Source organism: Nomascus leucogenys, chromosome 3 (assembly GCF_006542625.1).
Source record: "Nomascus leucogenys isolate Asia chromosome 3, Asia_NLE_v1, whole genome shotgun sequence".
Classification (NCBI taxonomy): domain Eukaryota; kingdom Metazoa; phylum Chordata; class Mammalia; order Primates; family Hylobatidae; genus Nomascus; species Nomascus leucogenys.
The window spans coordinates 52,488,079-52,500,506 of record NC_044383.1 but is presented as its reverse complement, the minus strand read 5'-3'; the positions used below and the strand labels follow the sequence as shown (position 1 = coordinate 52,500,506).

The following is a 12,428-nucleotide window of genomic DNA, read 5'->3' as shown; positions in this document are numbered from 1 at the left end:
TTTATGATAGAACAGTTTATACCATTTTTATAATTTTGTATAATAAAACAATGCAAAATGTCTATTTCTAAATAATGTTTTTAAACAATAGGTATTTTTAAAATAACTCACATCTTTATTTGACATTTTATTAGATATTCTGCTGTTTTTGATTAAAGTAACCATTTTAGAATTAATATTCAAATAACACACAACAGCAACTAAGGTGTTATTTGTGTTACTGTGTGTTATTTGATTACGTTTTTGTACTCATTTTATCCATTTTAATAATTGTTTTATAGTAAACCGGCTAATAATAATTTAGTGTTCTCTTCATCTAAGGTTTTATATTTTGCAAACAGAGAAACCATTTTCTTTTGTGTTTTTATTCAAACTCTGAAAATTCATACATCATTACCGTTAATAATTTCCTTTGCTAATTTATAGACTGGCTTTTAATAACCTTGCTGTCTTGAAACTTGTTACATGTGAGAAGCATGATTTTTGAAAACATTCTGTTCTGATTATCTGCTCAAGCCCCATTCAGATCCTCTGTATTTAAATGCAATGAATAACAGGAAGAGGTAAAAGACCTTATATGTATATTTGTACATTTTCACCTTCTGTTATAAACTCCTTTAGAAAAGTGGCTTGGGTCAAAACAAATGATGTTTTTAGAAAAGTAGTTCCTAAAAGGCACAGAATTAAATACTTCAAATACCTGGAGTCCATTCATTTCTTTATACAACAAAAATGTACTTGTTACCTATTATGTATTCTCACTAAAAATGAGGAGGCCAAAATCAGTAAAAAAACTTGTACAATTTTCCTGAAAGTTATTCTCTGTTATACACTTTTGGAAAATTCATAACCATGTTATTTTCAGAAGCTCAAAGAAAATTATAAATTTTACTTAGATCTAAGAGACACCTACCTAAGGCTTAATGTGAAAGGGTATGTTTTCATTAAAATTCAGTTTGCAGTTTTCTCATTGGATTTCAGTGATTGCAATGTAGTTTGTTTACTCATTTGTTTTAATTATCAGACTGTGCACTTGTATAGGGCAATAATCATGACTCACCCTGTGAGTTCAACAGGATTGAACTCCTGTTATGTGCTGGCAATGAATTTGAAGAGAGTACAGTCCGTAAGTGATGACCAATAGGAATATGAGGCAAAAGCAGGTATGAAAGTTATCAGGTAACGATTAGCCAAAAGACTAAGAAACAGTTAAAACATATGAAAGAGTTGTGAAGGTAGTTGCCTCAGATACCATGGAGCATGTTGAGACATTAGTGGATGGAACACTCTGAACAGGAAGCTTGTAAGACAAATTAAAGGGAGGCAGCTAAAGAGAGACTGAACTGGCCTCCTGGATGTGCTGGCATAACAGGAGTTCAATCCAATATGTTTAAATGAATGAATGAGTGGAATTGAAACAGAATTTCACACATGCAGCAACACAGACAACTTTTCTACATTTCCCCTACTTGACCCTTGTTTATCTCTGTGAGAAATCAACTGTGATGATTGGATTTTACATTTGTCAATAAGAACAGCAAATACAGTAAGCCATTAATTTAGTGTTCATTAATTTGGGGTTCAAGACAATTCATTCTTGGTTTATCTTAAAGTTACCTCTGCAGGATTTAAAGATGAATGGTATGTTAAACAAATTACAGTAGACTTAAAATACTTGAATTTCTCTAATGGGCAGATGGCTAAAGCAATCATGCTTAACACTGTACGGAAATTTACAATAACTGATTAGATGCAAATGAATGTCTTAATAAAATAAAATCCATTTAGTAAAATAAGTTTAACAAACCTCTATTTAAAAATGTTTGATATTTTATTCTATAAATAATATATTGAGACTTCTACTTAACAGCAACTAAGCATTGTGTGTAATACTACATATTACAGAGAATCTGCCTTCAGGATGTTTAGAATCCAGCTGAGATTCTAGTATAACATAAGGCAAAAAAATATGATTAAGAATAAAAGCGAAAATGCAATGTGAAAAATAGGAAAGTGAGAAAAATCACTCTACAATCACAATTTCTTGCAAGAAATAAAAATTTAATTTTCCTTTTGAAAAAAGAAAAATCGTTTTATAATTCATCTTTTCATCAGTTCTCGAAGTCCCCCTTTCCCATCCTGCTCCCTCATTAGAATCAATGCATTTATTTCCGTGAGATGTCTCTCTAGCGATTTTTTTTTCTTTCTTCAAGGCCTTAATCTCTCAGGCGAGCAAGCTCGAGGGGGCGCTCTCCGGAGGAAAGAGACTTGGCCTGCGCCATTTCCTTCCCAAAGCCCATATTAAAGAACGCCGGGTCCGTAGAGCCCAGTGCCCTCGTTGACTAGGCTCCTGCTCAGAGCTGGAGTCATTTTCTCCGGACTGGCTGCTCCTCCTCGGAACAGGCCGCCAAGAGGGGCAGAAGGGGCCGAGTCGGCCGCAGGGGTTTCTGGGGCTTGTGGTCTCCGGGACCTGCTCCCTCACTTCCCCCCACGAGTGGAAGGCCCTGGGCGCTAGTAAGCGTTTCCCCGCCGGCTCTGGTGACCACCTGCTGGGCAGCACGTGGAACCCCGCCCCTGGAGATGGCGCAGAGCGCCTGCTCCAGGGCTCCTGTGCCCGCTTGAGGGCGCCCTCCCCCGCTACAGGAACCCATAAGGTAGGCGGGGCGGGCCCTGCACAGCTTTCCGGGACGCCCTCCCACCGCGCGAGGCCTGGCTTTCTGTGCCTGTGGACCACTCGTCCCTTTCACGTGCCCTGGGTTTGGACCTGAGCTCGCAATATTCGCAGGTGTGTATGGAGCTCCGCACACGTTTGGACGGTTCTATTTACCTAATTGATTATAGACTGTATCTGCTGTGGAGCTGCCGAAGCATCGGCCCACACCTGTGTGGATTTCTGTGGTATATGCCAGAGTCTGAGCATGTTCTAGCCTGGCTTGACCACCAAAATGGTTCCCGAGCTTGGAAGAGAGGCCTGTGTTTTGAGGTCTTTGGTGGAGTTGTCAAATCTATTCACTGAGCAGATCTTTTTATTAAGCACCCATTCTGTTGGACGAAATAGGTGAAGTGCTGTAGGTGTCAAAGATGGGACAGACTTGGTCTTTTGTCTCAAGGACCTCACAGGCTTCAGTTAGCAAGGGATTTATAGATGCATAGGAAGCATTGAGGGTAAAGGGTGAACTTGCATAAGAAGGATTTGATAAAGTAGTGTGGGACATGGGGGCTTGAGGGAGAAGCTTCATGGAGGAGGTGTCCCTTTAAGGAGGGATAAGAAACATTTGAAAAATAAAGGCAGGTGTGAGGAATACAGTACAAATGAAGGGCTTGTTAAGAGTAAAGGCAGGAAGCCACATATGTATGAAGAAAACAGAATGTCTTGGTATGTCTAGATTGTTTGAAGAGGCAGGAATTAAGTCTGGAGAAATATCTTGGACTGAAAAGCTTTGAATGGTTTTAAAGTCTGGAATTGCAGACACATTTGGACTTGAATTGCGTCAGGAACCATAGATAAGGCAATGTGCAGTTGTTTTATATTCATAAAATGCACATAATGTAGAAAAATATGAATATTGTTCAATAGCAACATTTGTGTCAAATTGATTACACACACTGATCACTTTTGGGGGACTTGTTTGTATTTTTGTTGTCTATTTAAAAGCGAGAGATTTACAGCGTATTATATGACTGCAAAGAGACTTAGTCACTTGACGGGGATTTGTGAGTTGCTATCCATTATTCTATTTATTTTTATATATGAGGACTTAGTCCTTCAGAAGAGTTTCAGATCAAATGCAATAAAGAGCATGTGTAATTTGAAACATGTATGGATGACTTTCAGAACATGGTAATGGAGCATAAATTCAGATGTAAAATTTGAAAATGGTCACACAAAAATTGATAACCATGAGTATGTTTTTTATTCTTTTTTTGTGAATATTAGTTTGAATGCCAGTATTTGGAATCAGCTTTGCAAAAACAGTGTTTTGTAGGCCTTGTTAAAGCTTAGAAAATGTTACGTTATACCATGTCTTTAGTGCGTATGAGGATGTTAGCGGTCCATTGGATATTGTGGTGAAGATCAAAGAGAATATTTTAATTCTTTCATAAGGCATGTGTACATTAAACTCTGCCATATCAAGGTGCTTGAAGCTGAAGGTCAGGGTGACAATTTATTATAACAAAGCTAGCTAAATTAGGCTAGGTCACAGGAGCATTGTTGAGGCAAACATACATATGACTACATTGTGGAGAATAGATTGGAGGGAGTTAGAGATCAGTTAGAAGGCTGATACAATCATAATGACGAGATACTAATGGTTTGAGGAAAGTGTAGGCACATTTTAAAATATAGGACAATAATCATGGCGGTAAGGCTGCTGAAGTCAGAGAGCAAAGTGTTTTAAGAGTAGAGGAGTGCTCGTCAGGGTCAAATACTGCAGATAAATAGAATGGGGGTTTGCAGGTGGTCTTAAGGTTTGGCAGTTATGATGTCATTTGCGACCAAGGTCAGGTGGGGGTGATTGTATATATATTTTTTCTTTTTTTAAAGCTGGGAGCAACCTGAACATGATTATGTATTGAAAGGTAGAAGTCAATTCAGGGAACGACATTGAAAGAGCTGAGAGGAGAGGATTGATGGAAAAGGTACAAGGGGTTGGTATGCAATTAGTGTACTTTCTTAGAATATAACTTAATGTTAAAGGATAGGAAGGAAGATATTGGCTATTTTTTAGGAGACCGTTATCGAGTAATCATAGCTTCCTTATGTGCCAGCAAAGTGCCTAGAATCCAGCTGGCTTATCTATCCATTCATGTTAAGTTATTCAGCTAAGATTTTCAGAGCTCATCATGTGTTAGCCACAGAGATTTCTGCTCCGAACAGACAGGAAATGGGCTCAGTGGAGCTCACTTAGGACGACTAAGGCCCATAGACATCAAACAACTGACTACATATGGATTATCCAACTGCAATTGTGATAACCGATAGAAACAAGGAGTATAGAATGTTAAGAGCATCTGTAATCAGAAGGAATTGACATGGCCTGAGGGTATCAAGGAAGGAATTTTCAAGAATAGAATGTTTAAGCTGGTGCCTAAGAGAGATCTCTCTTGTTACCAAGTCAGCCCTCCCACCCCTAATGCGGCCTTGTCTTGCCCTGTTATCATCTCATTTCCGCTTCTCTGTTCACTGGTGAGCTGGTTCTCCACTCTTGAGCACTTGAAATGTATTTTGCCAGTAGGTTGATAAAGTGGGAAAACTTTCAAAAACCAAGGCTTTGCAAGGATCTTTCTCAAGCCAGTTATTTCTGCGTTATGGTGGCTAAATATGAACTAAGTAGACATTTAATTTTATTCACGCTACATTGATTACCATTAGGGAAAGAAAAGGGTTTTGGGTATGGCAAATCGATGTTCAGCCACAGCTTTAGCCTCTTAACATCCTTTGGAGGAACCACAGTGAGCACAGGGCCTGTCACTTCTCATTAGGAAGTTTTGATAACAGCCAATGGAGGTTAGTTTTCTTTTCTTTCATTTAAAATTTTGATGCTCTCTGGGTCAGGTGATTGGGAAATAAGCATCCACTCATTTATCTTCAGGGAAATGAAGGTACTATTGCTGCTATGATTTTGCATTTATATAGCACCTGCGTGTTGGCTAAGTGCTTTCACAATCAATTTTATTGTTCAATTTAAAAGATAGCCTGAAATCACTCCTGTCAAAATTGATTTGATTTGATTCAGAGAAAAGGATCTTTTCTGAAAAATGGGCCTTCTGTGATGTGGAAGAACTCTGATCTATCAAAAGATTAGATATAAGACAACATTAACATCATCCAAAGAGAGTAAGCTGTTAATAGAAGATAGTAGCCACGTAATTTTTTTTGTCACCTGCCTTTACAAGGAAAGAAAGTGAAAATAAATATTATAGTGGTAGAAATACATCCCTGCAGGAAGTCAACCCTCCATCATATGGTTTGTAACTAAGGAATTCAGTATAAGTGACAGTATGTATCTTTTAATATACATCCTTAAAGCATTAGGTTTTATTTGGAGCAAGGCTTGGCAAACTATTTCTGAACAGTGCCAGAAAAAAATAAATATTTATTCAATAGAGTAAATAGTTCAGGCTTTGCAGGCCATACTGTTTCTGTTGCAACTACTAAACTGCAAAGCTGTAGTGCAAAAGCAATGATACATGAATGAATGGGCATGTCTGTTTCAATGAAATGTGGTTTATAGAAGCAGGCCAGCCAGATTTAGCTTGTGGGCCAGTTTTCCAATCTCTGATTTACAGCATCTCTGAGATTTCTTACTGAACAGGGAGTGTTATAGATAGGAATGATTGATAGCTAAAAGCTCCATGAAGGCAGAGATAGACTTGTTTTGTTGACTGTTATATCCCTGTGTCTACCACAGTGCCTGACAGGTTGGGGATAATTAAATATATCTGTTGAATAAAAGAGTAAGGAACAGAATATTTGATGGAAAATTACCTAAGTTAGGCTAAATCATTCTATATTCAGATTTTCAGGTTCTCTGACATGCACTGTATGGCACTGCCATTTTGGGTAGAGTAAATTCAGTAGACCTTCCTTATCTGTGGGTTCTTTATCCATAGATTCAAACGAACCGCAGATTGAATATATTTAAAAAATTGAAAACAATAATACAACACTAAAAAACCATATGAATAAAAATATAGTACTACTACTATTTATTTTTTGTGTTCATTATTATAACCCTTGCATTTTGGAAATACAGCAAGATATATTGAAATGCAATATTTTTTTGTGGATAAATTGAATTTAGATGCATCTGGTTGATGGAATATTATATATACAACTTCTCTCTGCTGTCCTTGTCCTTTACATTGGGATTTTGTAGAATGAGTCAAATTCATATTTTAATCCTCTGTTCTTCAGACAGTAAGTTTTTGAGTACCTTACCATCTCTCTCTGTTTAAAACAGGGTGGCTAGAAAAGAAGCTCTTTTTCTTTTTTTTTTGTTTTGTTTTATTTTTTATTTTTATTTTTTATTATACTGTAAGTTTTGGTATACATGTGCAGAACGTGCAGGTTTATTACATAGGTGTACACGTGCCATGGTGGTTTGCTGCACCCATCAACCCATCATATACATTAGGTATTTCTCCTAGTGCCATCCCTCCCCACCCTCTGACAGGCCCTGGTGTGTGATGTTCCCCTCCCTGTGTCCATGTGCTGTCATTGTTCGATTCCCACTTATGAGTGAGAACATGCAGTGTTTGATTTTCTGTTCCTGTGTTAGTTTGCTGAGAATGATGGCTTCCAGCTTCATCCATGTCCCTCCAAAGGACATGAACTCATCCTTTTTTATAGTTGCATAGTATTCCATGGTGTATATGTGCCACATTTTCTTTATCCAGTTTATCATTGTTGGGCATTTGGGTGGGTTCCAAGCCTTTGCTATTGTAAACAGTGCTGCAATAAGCTCTTTTTCTATGTGTTGTCTGATGGAGCTTAGTTAAGCATGAGCCCTCCAATAACTATGAGAAGAACCAACATTTCCTCTTCCCTTATTTGCAAATTTAAGGGAGAATATAATCTTAACCCTTTTTATACTTCCTCATCTGCTGTTTAAAATATGAACAGTTGTTTTGGATGAGGGCTTTTTTCTTTCTGTTATTAGACTTACGTATATTTCAAGGCTTTCTATCAAGGAGGTAAAATAGTTAACAAATTTTAGATATTTAGAGGGCTGTGTATATATTATCTCATTTTCTTTAGGTTTTCCTTAAAATAACAAAAGTACAGGAATCATTCTTTTATTACTTTTGGGAGCACTATTTAAAGTAATTTGTTGAACTTTTTATTTAGGTTTCAGATTTAAATGACAGACATCTGTAGACTCAGAGATTTTTAGTATCTTGTTCTGAGATTTTTTGTTTGGACATTTTTCTCTGTTCTTATGTCCATTATTATACTCCTTAGATTTTGGAAATATAGTAAAATATATTAAAATGCAATATTTTCAGTTGATAATCAAATCATCTTTAAGGAAATGTTCTGAAGTAGGTTCTTAAGTATATCCTTCATTTAAGTCAATTTTTATAATGTAAGTCCAATTTACTTTTTAACAGGCTTTCAAAATATCTGTCAGCTCTTTAATTCTTCCTTCTGATTTATTCAGTGAGCTCATTCTTCATTTCATTTTTGATTAGATTGCTTTCACCATGGCAGAACTCTGGAAAATAAATACTCTTGTATTTAACGTGTGCTTTAGTTTACTCTGAATGAGTAGAAGAATGAAAACAACACATTAGGAAGTAATTTTGATTGTTGGAGAGAGAGTTATGGCTGTCTTAAAGATAATTGTTAGAAAATATATTTCAGAGGCTGCTTATTGATTGCTTGCTTCTTTTCTTATGACTTCTTATTTTCATGAATGTCTGTCTCTTGCAAGATTAAAAAAAACAAAACGGAGCATATTTTAAAAATTCTCAAAAATAGGTTTTATAATAACTGATTGTTTATGATCCATTCCTTTTTATTTCCTGGTAGGAGAAAGCTACTTTCTGTCTTGTCTGAACTGTTGTGTACTTTATGTTCTATTATTCATGCATTAGTTTATATTTTATGTATTTATTTTTCTATCTTCACAGTAGATTAAATGTTCCTAAGGGGAAGGATATCCTTAACTCTAGTGCCTGGCACAACCAATAAGTGGTGCTGAACATTTACTGAAAGAACATTAGTTTCATAGTTTCTTATGATAATCTGCCCTTTCATAATGGTGCATAAGACACTTAGATAGTTCTCAAGAGGTTGTTGTTTCCTAAATAATTATTTCTCTTATAGATATGGCTCTAAATAATTTACTCTTAATTAATAATCCACTCTTAATAATTTAGTTTCCTATTCTTATAAAGATTATCTTTTAATTAAAAAAATTCACTCACTATCCATCATCCATCATTTATTTGATGATTACTAGACAGTACTTAAACTATGTAACAAATAGATTTTAAAAATTACAAGTATTTCTAGTAAACTCTCTTCATCAAGTTGAAGTTCATCAAGTTCATCAGGATGAACCCTCTTCATCAGTTTCCCAAAACCAAAATTGTGTTACCTTATTGCTGTGTGAATACAAGTAACTACAGTATAATCGCAGACAGCAAATGAAGCAACCGTTTCATCTCAAAGACTTTGGCAGTATGTTTCATGCTAAATTGCTGCTGTAAAAATCTTTAGTGGCAAATAGTAGACAAATTCCCAGTTTCTCATCTTTTCTCAAAAATACGGTTACTGCACGAGATCACTGAGAAAGTTACTGATTCAAACTACATGGCTGGGAACTGGATTCCTTAATTATTAATGTGCTTACCTCATTTTCATTACTCATTGATTAAAAAGCTGAAGTTCAGTAAAGAAAGAAACAACTTCAGAGAATAGTTCAAGTGGGCTGAGTAAATATTATATCAGTATTATTTTGTACATGTTGTACTTTCCGGTAATTTTAGTAGGGTTTCCAACTGGGATCCATCACTTCATTGACCTAGGAGTGGAATCATATTCCAGTCTTCCATCACCTGCCCTCTCTTTTAACAATCTGGAAGCAAGCCCTTCAATTTCACAAACATCTTTTAGAGCTTCCTGTATTCTTTGTGCACATTGTCAGCAGCCTGGCTTAGTTCTTCCAGCCCTTCTTTACTGTGTGGTGTCAACAATCCCTCAGCTCCTTCCTTCCTTGCTTAATCCTCTTAAAACACCACTTGGATTTTTTTTTTTTTTTTTTTCACTCATCCACTCTGAAGGCTGCATTGTTTTCCAGCTGTCTACTTTAAGAAGTCAAGATCCCTCTGACTGACTTTCTAGAGCCCAACTTCCCTATGCTATTTTCTTTTATTTCCTAATACCACATTCTTTAGTCAAGGAGCTCATGCATTCTTCCATGAACACCTATGCCATTATATGCTCTCTGCTCTGTTCACCCCATTTGAAGTGCTCTTTTGCCCTGCTTTTGCCTCTCTGAGTTCCCATCTTCAAACATTCCAGGTACACTCCAGAAGTCCCTCTTCCTCCTGTTCACACTAACCCACACTAGTTTCTTTGAGTCCTTCATAAATGTATAGTCAGGTCCATGTGGAGACACAGGATTTGGAGGCGTGAGCCTGGGATTGAGTCATGGCTGTATAGTAGTCTCAAGTGGATCAAGCATTGCAATGAGTGTTTACAGTGTGACTGATAGACTTCATAGGGATCACATGTCAATGAACTAATTTTGTCTCCTCAGCAACTTTATAAGTTAGGTGCTATTTTGATTCCCATTTTACAGATGAGTAAACTGAGGCACAGAGAGGTTGTGTAATCTCTGTCTGAGGTCACACAGCTGGTAAGGGGTAAAGCTAGGCAGTCAAGTTCTCCTGCTCTTCTAGCCTTTATGTTAGTCTTGCCTCTTTACAATATATTTGAAATGATTTTTTATGGTGATTTTTAGAATTGATTGATAGGCAGTATTACTTCCTCCTGTCTCACTGGGGAAGTCTTTAGAAAAAAACACAACTCCTTTATCTGTAAGTGCTTTTGGAGTTAATGTTTCTACATGCCTCTGTGTGTGTGTGTGTGTGTGTGTGTGTGTGTGTGTGTGTGCGCGTGCACGCATGTGTTGCTGTGGTAGTAGGCTGAGATGGTGGTCATCAGGGCAGGCACAAGATGACCACATGGTAGTTCAGGGAAGTGCATTCCTATCAAGGTTACATTTATTTCCTACTCCCAAGCCTAGACATTGTAATATGGAAATAATATGTACAGAAAGATGAATATTATAAACACAGTTTTACCACTTGTTAACTGCATAGTCTTGAGAAAGCCACCTTCTCTGAATTTTAATTTCCTTAGCTCTAAACAGTGATACTAAATTTCACATTACATAATTCTAAATGAGGTAGTAAAATGAAGTAATAAAATGAGTAAATGAATATAAAGTGAATTCAGAGTATCCAATTTTCAGAGGTGTCCAACAGACATTTGTTACATTTCCCTTTGAGGCTCACCATGCCCCATACTCCAGCTAGGCTAATGGCTTTTCTCATCTCTGTTGATGCCTTTTCCATTGCCCATATGATCTCATTTCCATATCGATAAATTTCCCTAATTTATCCTGTCTTCCCCTAAGTACCATCTACTTCATGAAACTTTCTGTGATTCCTTACCTGGAATTAATCACTCGTTTCTGTGAACTATTTCACTCACAACCCATTATCATTTGGCATTCATATATAATATGGCTTAATCTTTCCCACTGAGCTGTGTGCTAGAAATAACACAAAGAAGACGTAGTACTTGGCTCTGATGGGCTCACTAGCTCTCAGGGGAGAAAGACCCCTAAATGGCTGTAGATACTACCTTGTGATATAAAGCATCCCAGAGTGCTGTGGAAATGCAGACAAGAGAGCAGTTAATTTCAGAAAGAGGCAGTTGAACTGGACCATGAAGGGTGAAGGAGAACCTGTAGGCAGGAAAATGGGGGAAGGATGTATTCCTCAGAAAGTATCAGTGACAAAGATTCAGAATCATGAGAGCAAGTGGTTTGTTAGGGAGGCAGCAAGAATCCTGTGCAGCCAGACTGTCCACAGGCAGCGGAGAAAAGTCAAGCTGGAAGAGTAGCAGTGTTTTCGGTCCTCAGCAGAATCAGTTGCATGACTATAGATCTAGCTTAAAAAAAAAAAAAAGGCTTGTAATTTGTTTCTCCGTTGTGACAGTCTGAATCACCACTGAGACCTGACAGTTCAATTACCTAGTAGCATCTTGGGTAAAATTAAGAAAAAGGTTGAATTTGTCACTGATTATGTCCACCACCAAATTAAATGTTTAATACTGGGTGTTACTGCAGAGGGATTTTGACAAATCAAGGACTCATTAGAGGGGCTGCCAGAATGAAAAGGAAACTCAATATTATGATGTTATGAGAAATGAGGAATTTTGCAGGGGAGAGCATGATGGTTTGCTTTAGATCCTTGGAGGGTGATTTGGGAAAGTGAACATTATACTCTTTTGCTTTCTAGGGCAAACCTGAGATTAATAAGCAGAAGTTACAGAGTGTCTGGAAGGAATTTCTAAGAGCTGATTGTTCGGTATTAAATTTTCAGTACTGTTCATGTCCATGGACGCTGGGTAGGACTCCTGACCCTATCCTTGGGCAACAGACTGTATCATTTTTCTTCTAGCAGAAAGCTCCTTAGTGTCCATGATATACAGTACATTCAGTATAGTATTGATGTTAAGTATATTTTATTGTATTTGAAATATATCTAAATAGATTATCTGTGTCTATGCTAATTTAGTGTGTTCACTTGGCAGTCAATGAAGAGAGAGTAAAAGTTTTGGAGTCAAACGATGTCTTCATCTTTTACTGTCTGAGCCTCTATTGATAAAGCAGAGATGACAAAAG

The 12,428-nt window shown here is 37.1% G+C and overlaps 1 protein-coding gene across 2 annotated transcripts in view; it reads left to right on the top strand.

Annotated features, from left to right (window-relative positions):
* The first annotated feature begins 2,362 nt into the window (after positions 1-2,362).
* MEI4 (meiotic double-stranded break formation protein 4) overlaps positions 2,363-12,428 on the top strand; it is a 239,635-nt gene continuing 229,569 nt past the window's right edge. Inside the window, exon 1 of one of the 2 annotated variants that reach the window (XM_012502834.2) lies at positions 2,363-2,785. The gene's annotated coding sequence lies outside the window, so the exon portion shown is untranslated. Of the gene's footprint in view, positions 2,786-5,141; positions 5,189-12,428 lie in introns of those variants that run through there. The other variant, XM_030802673.1, reaches the window with a different exon arrangement.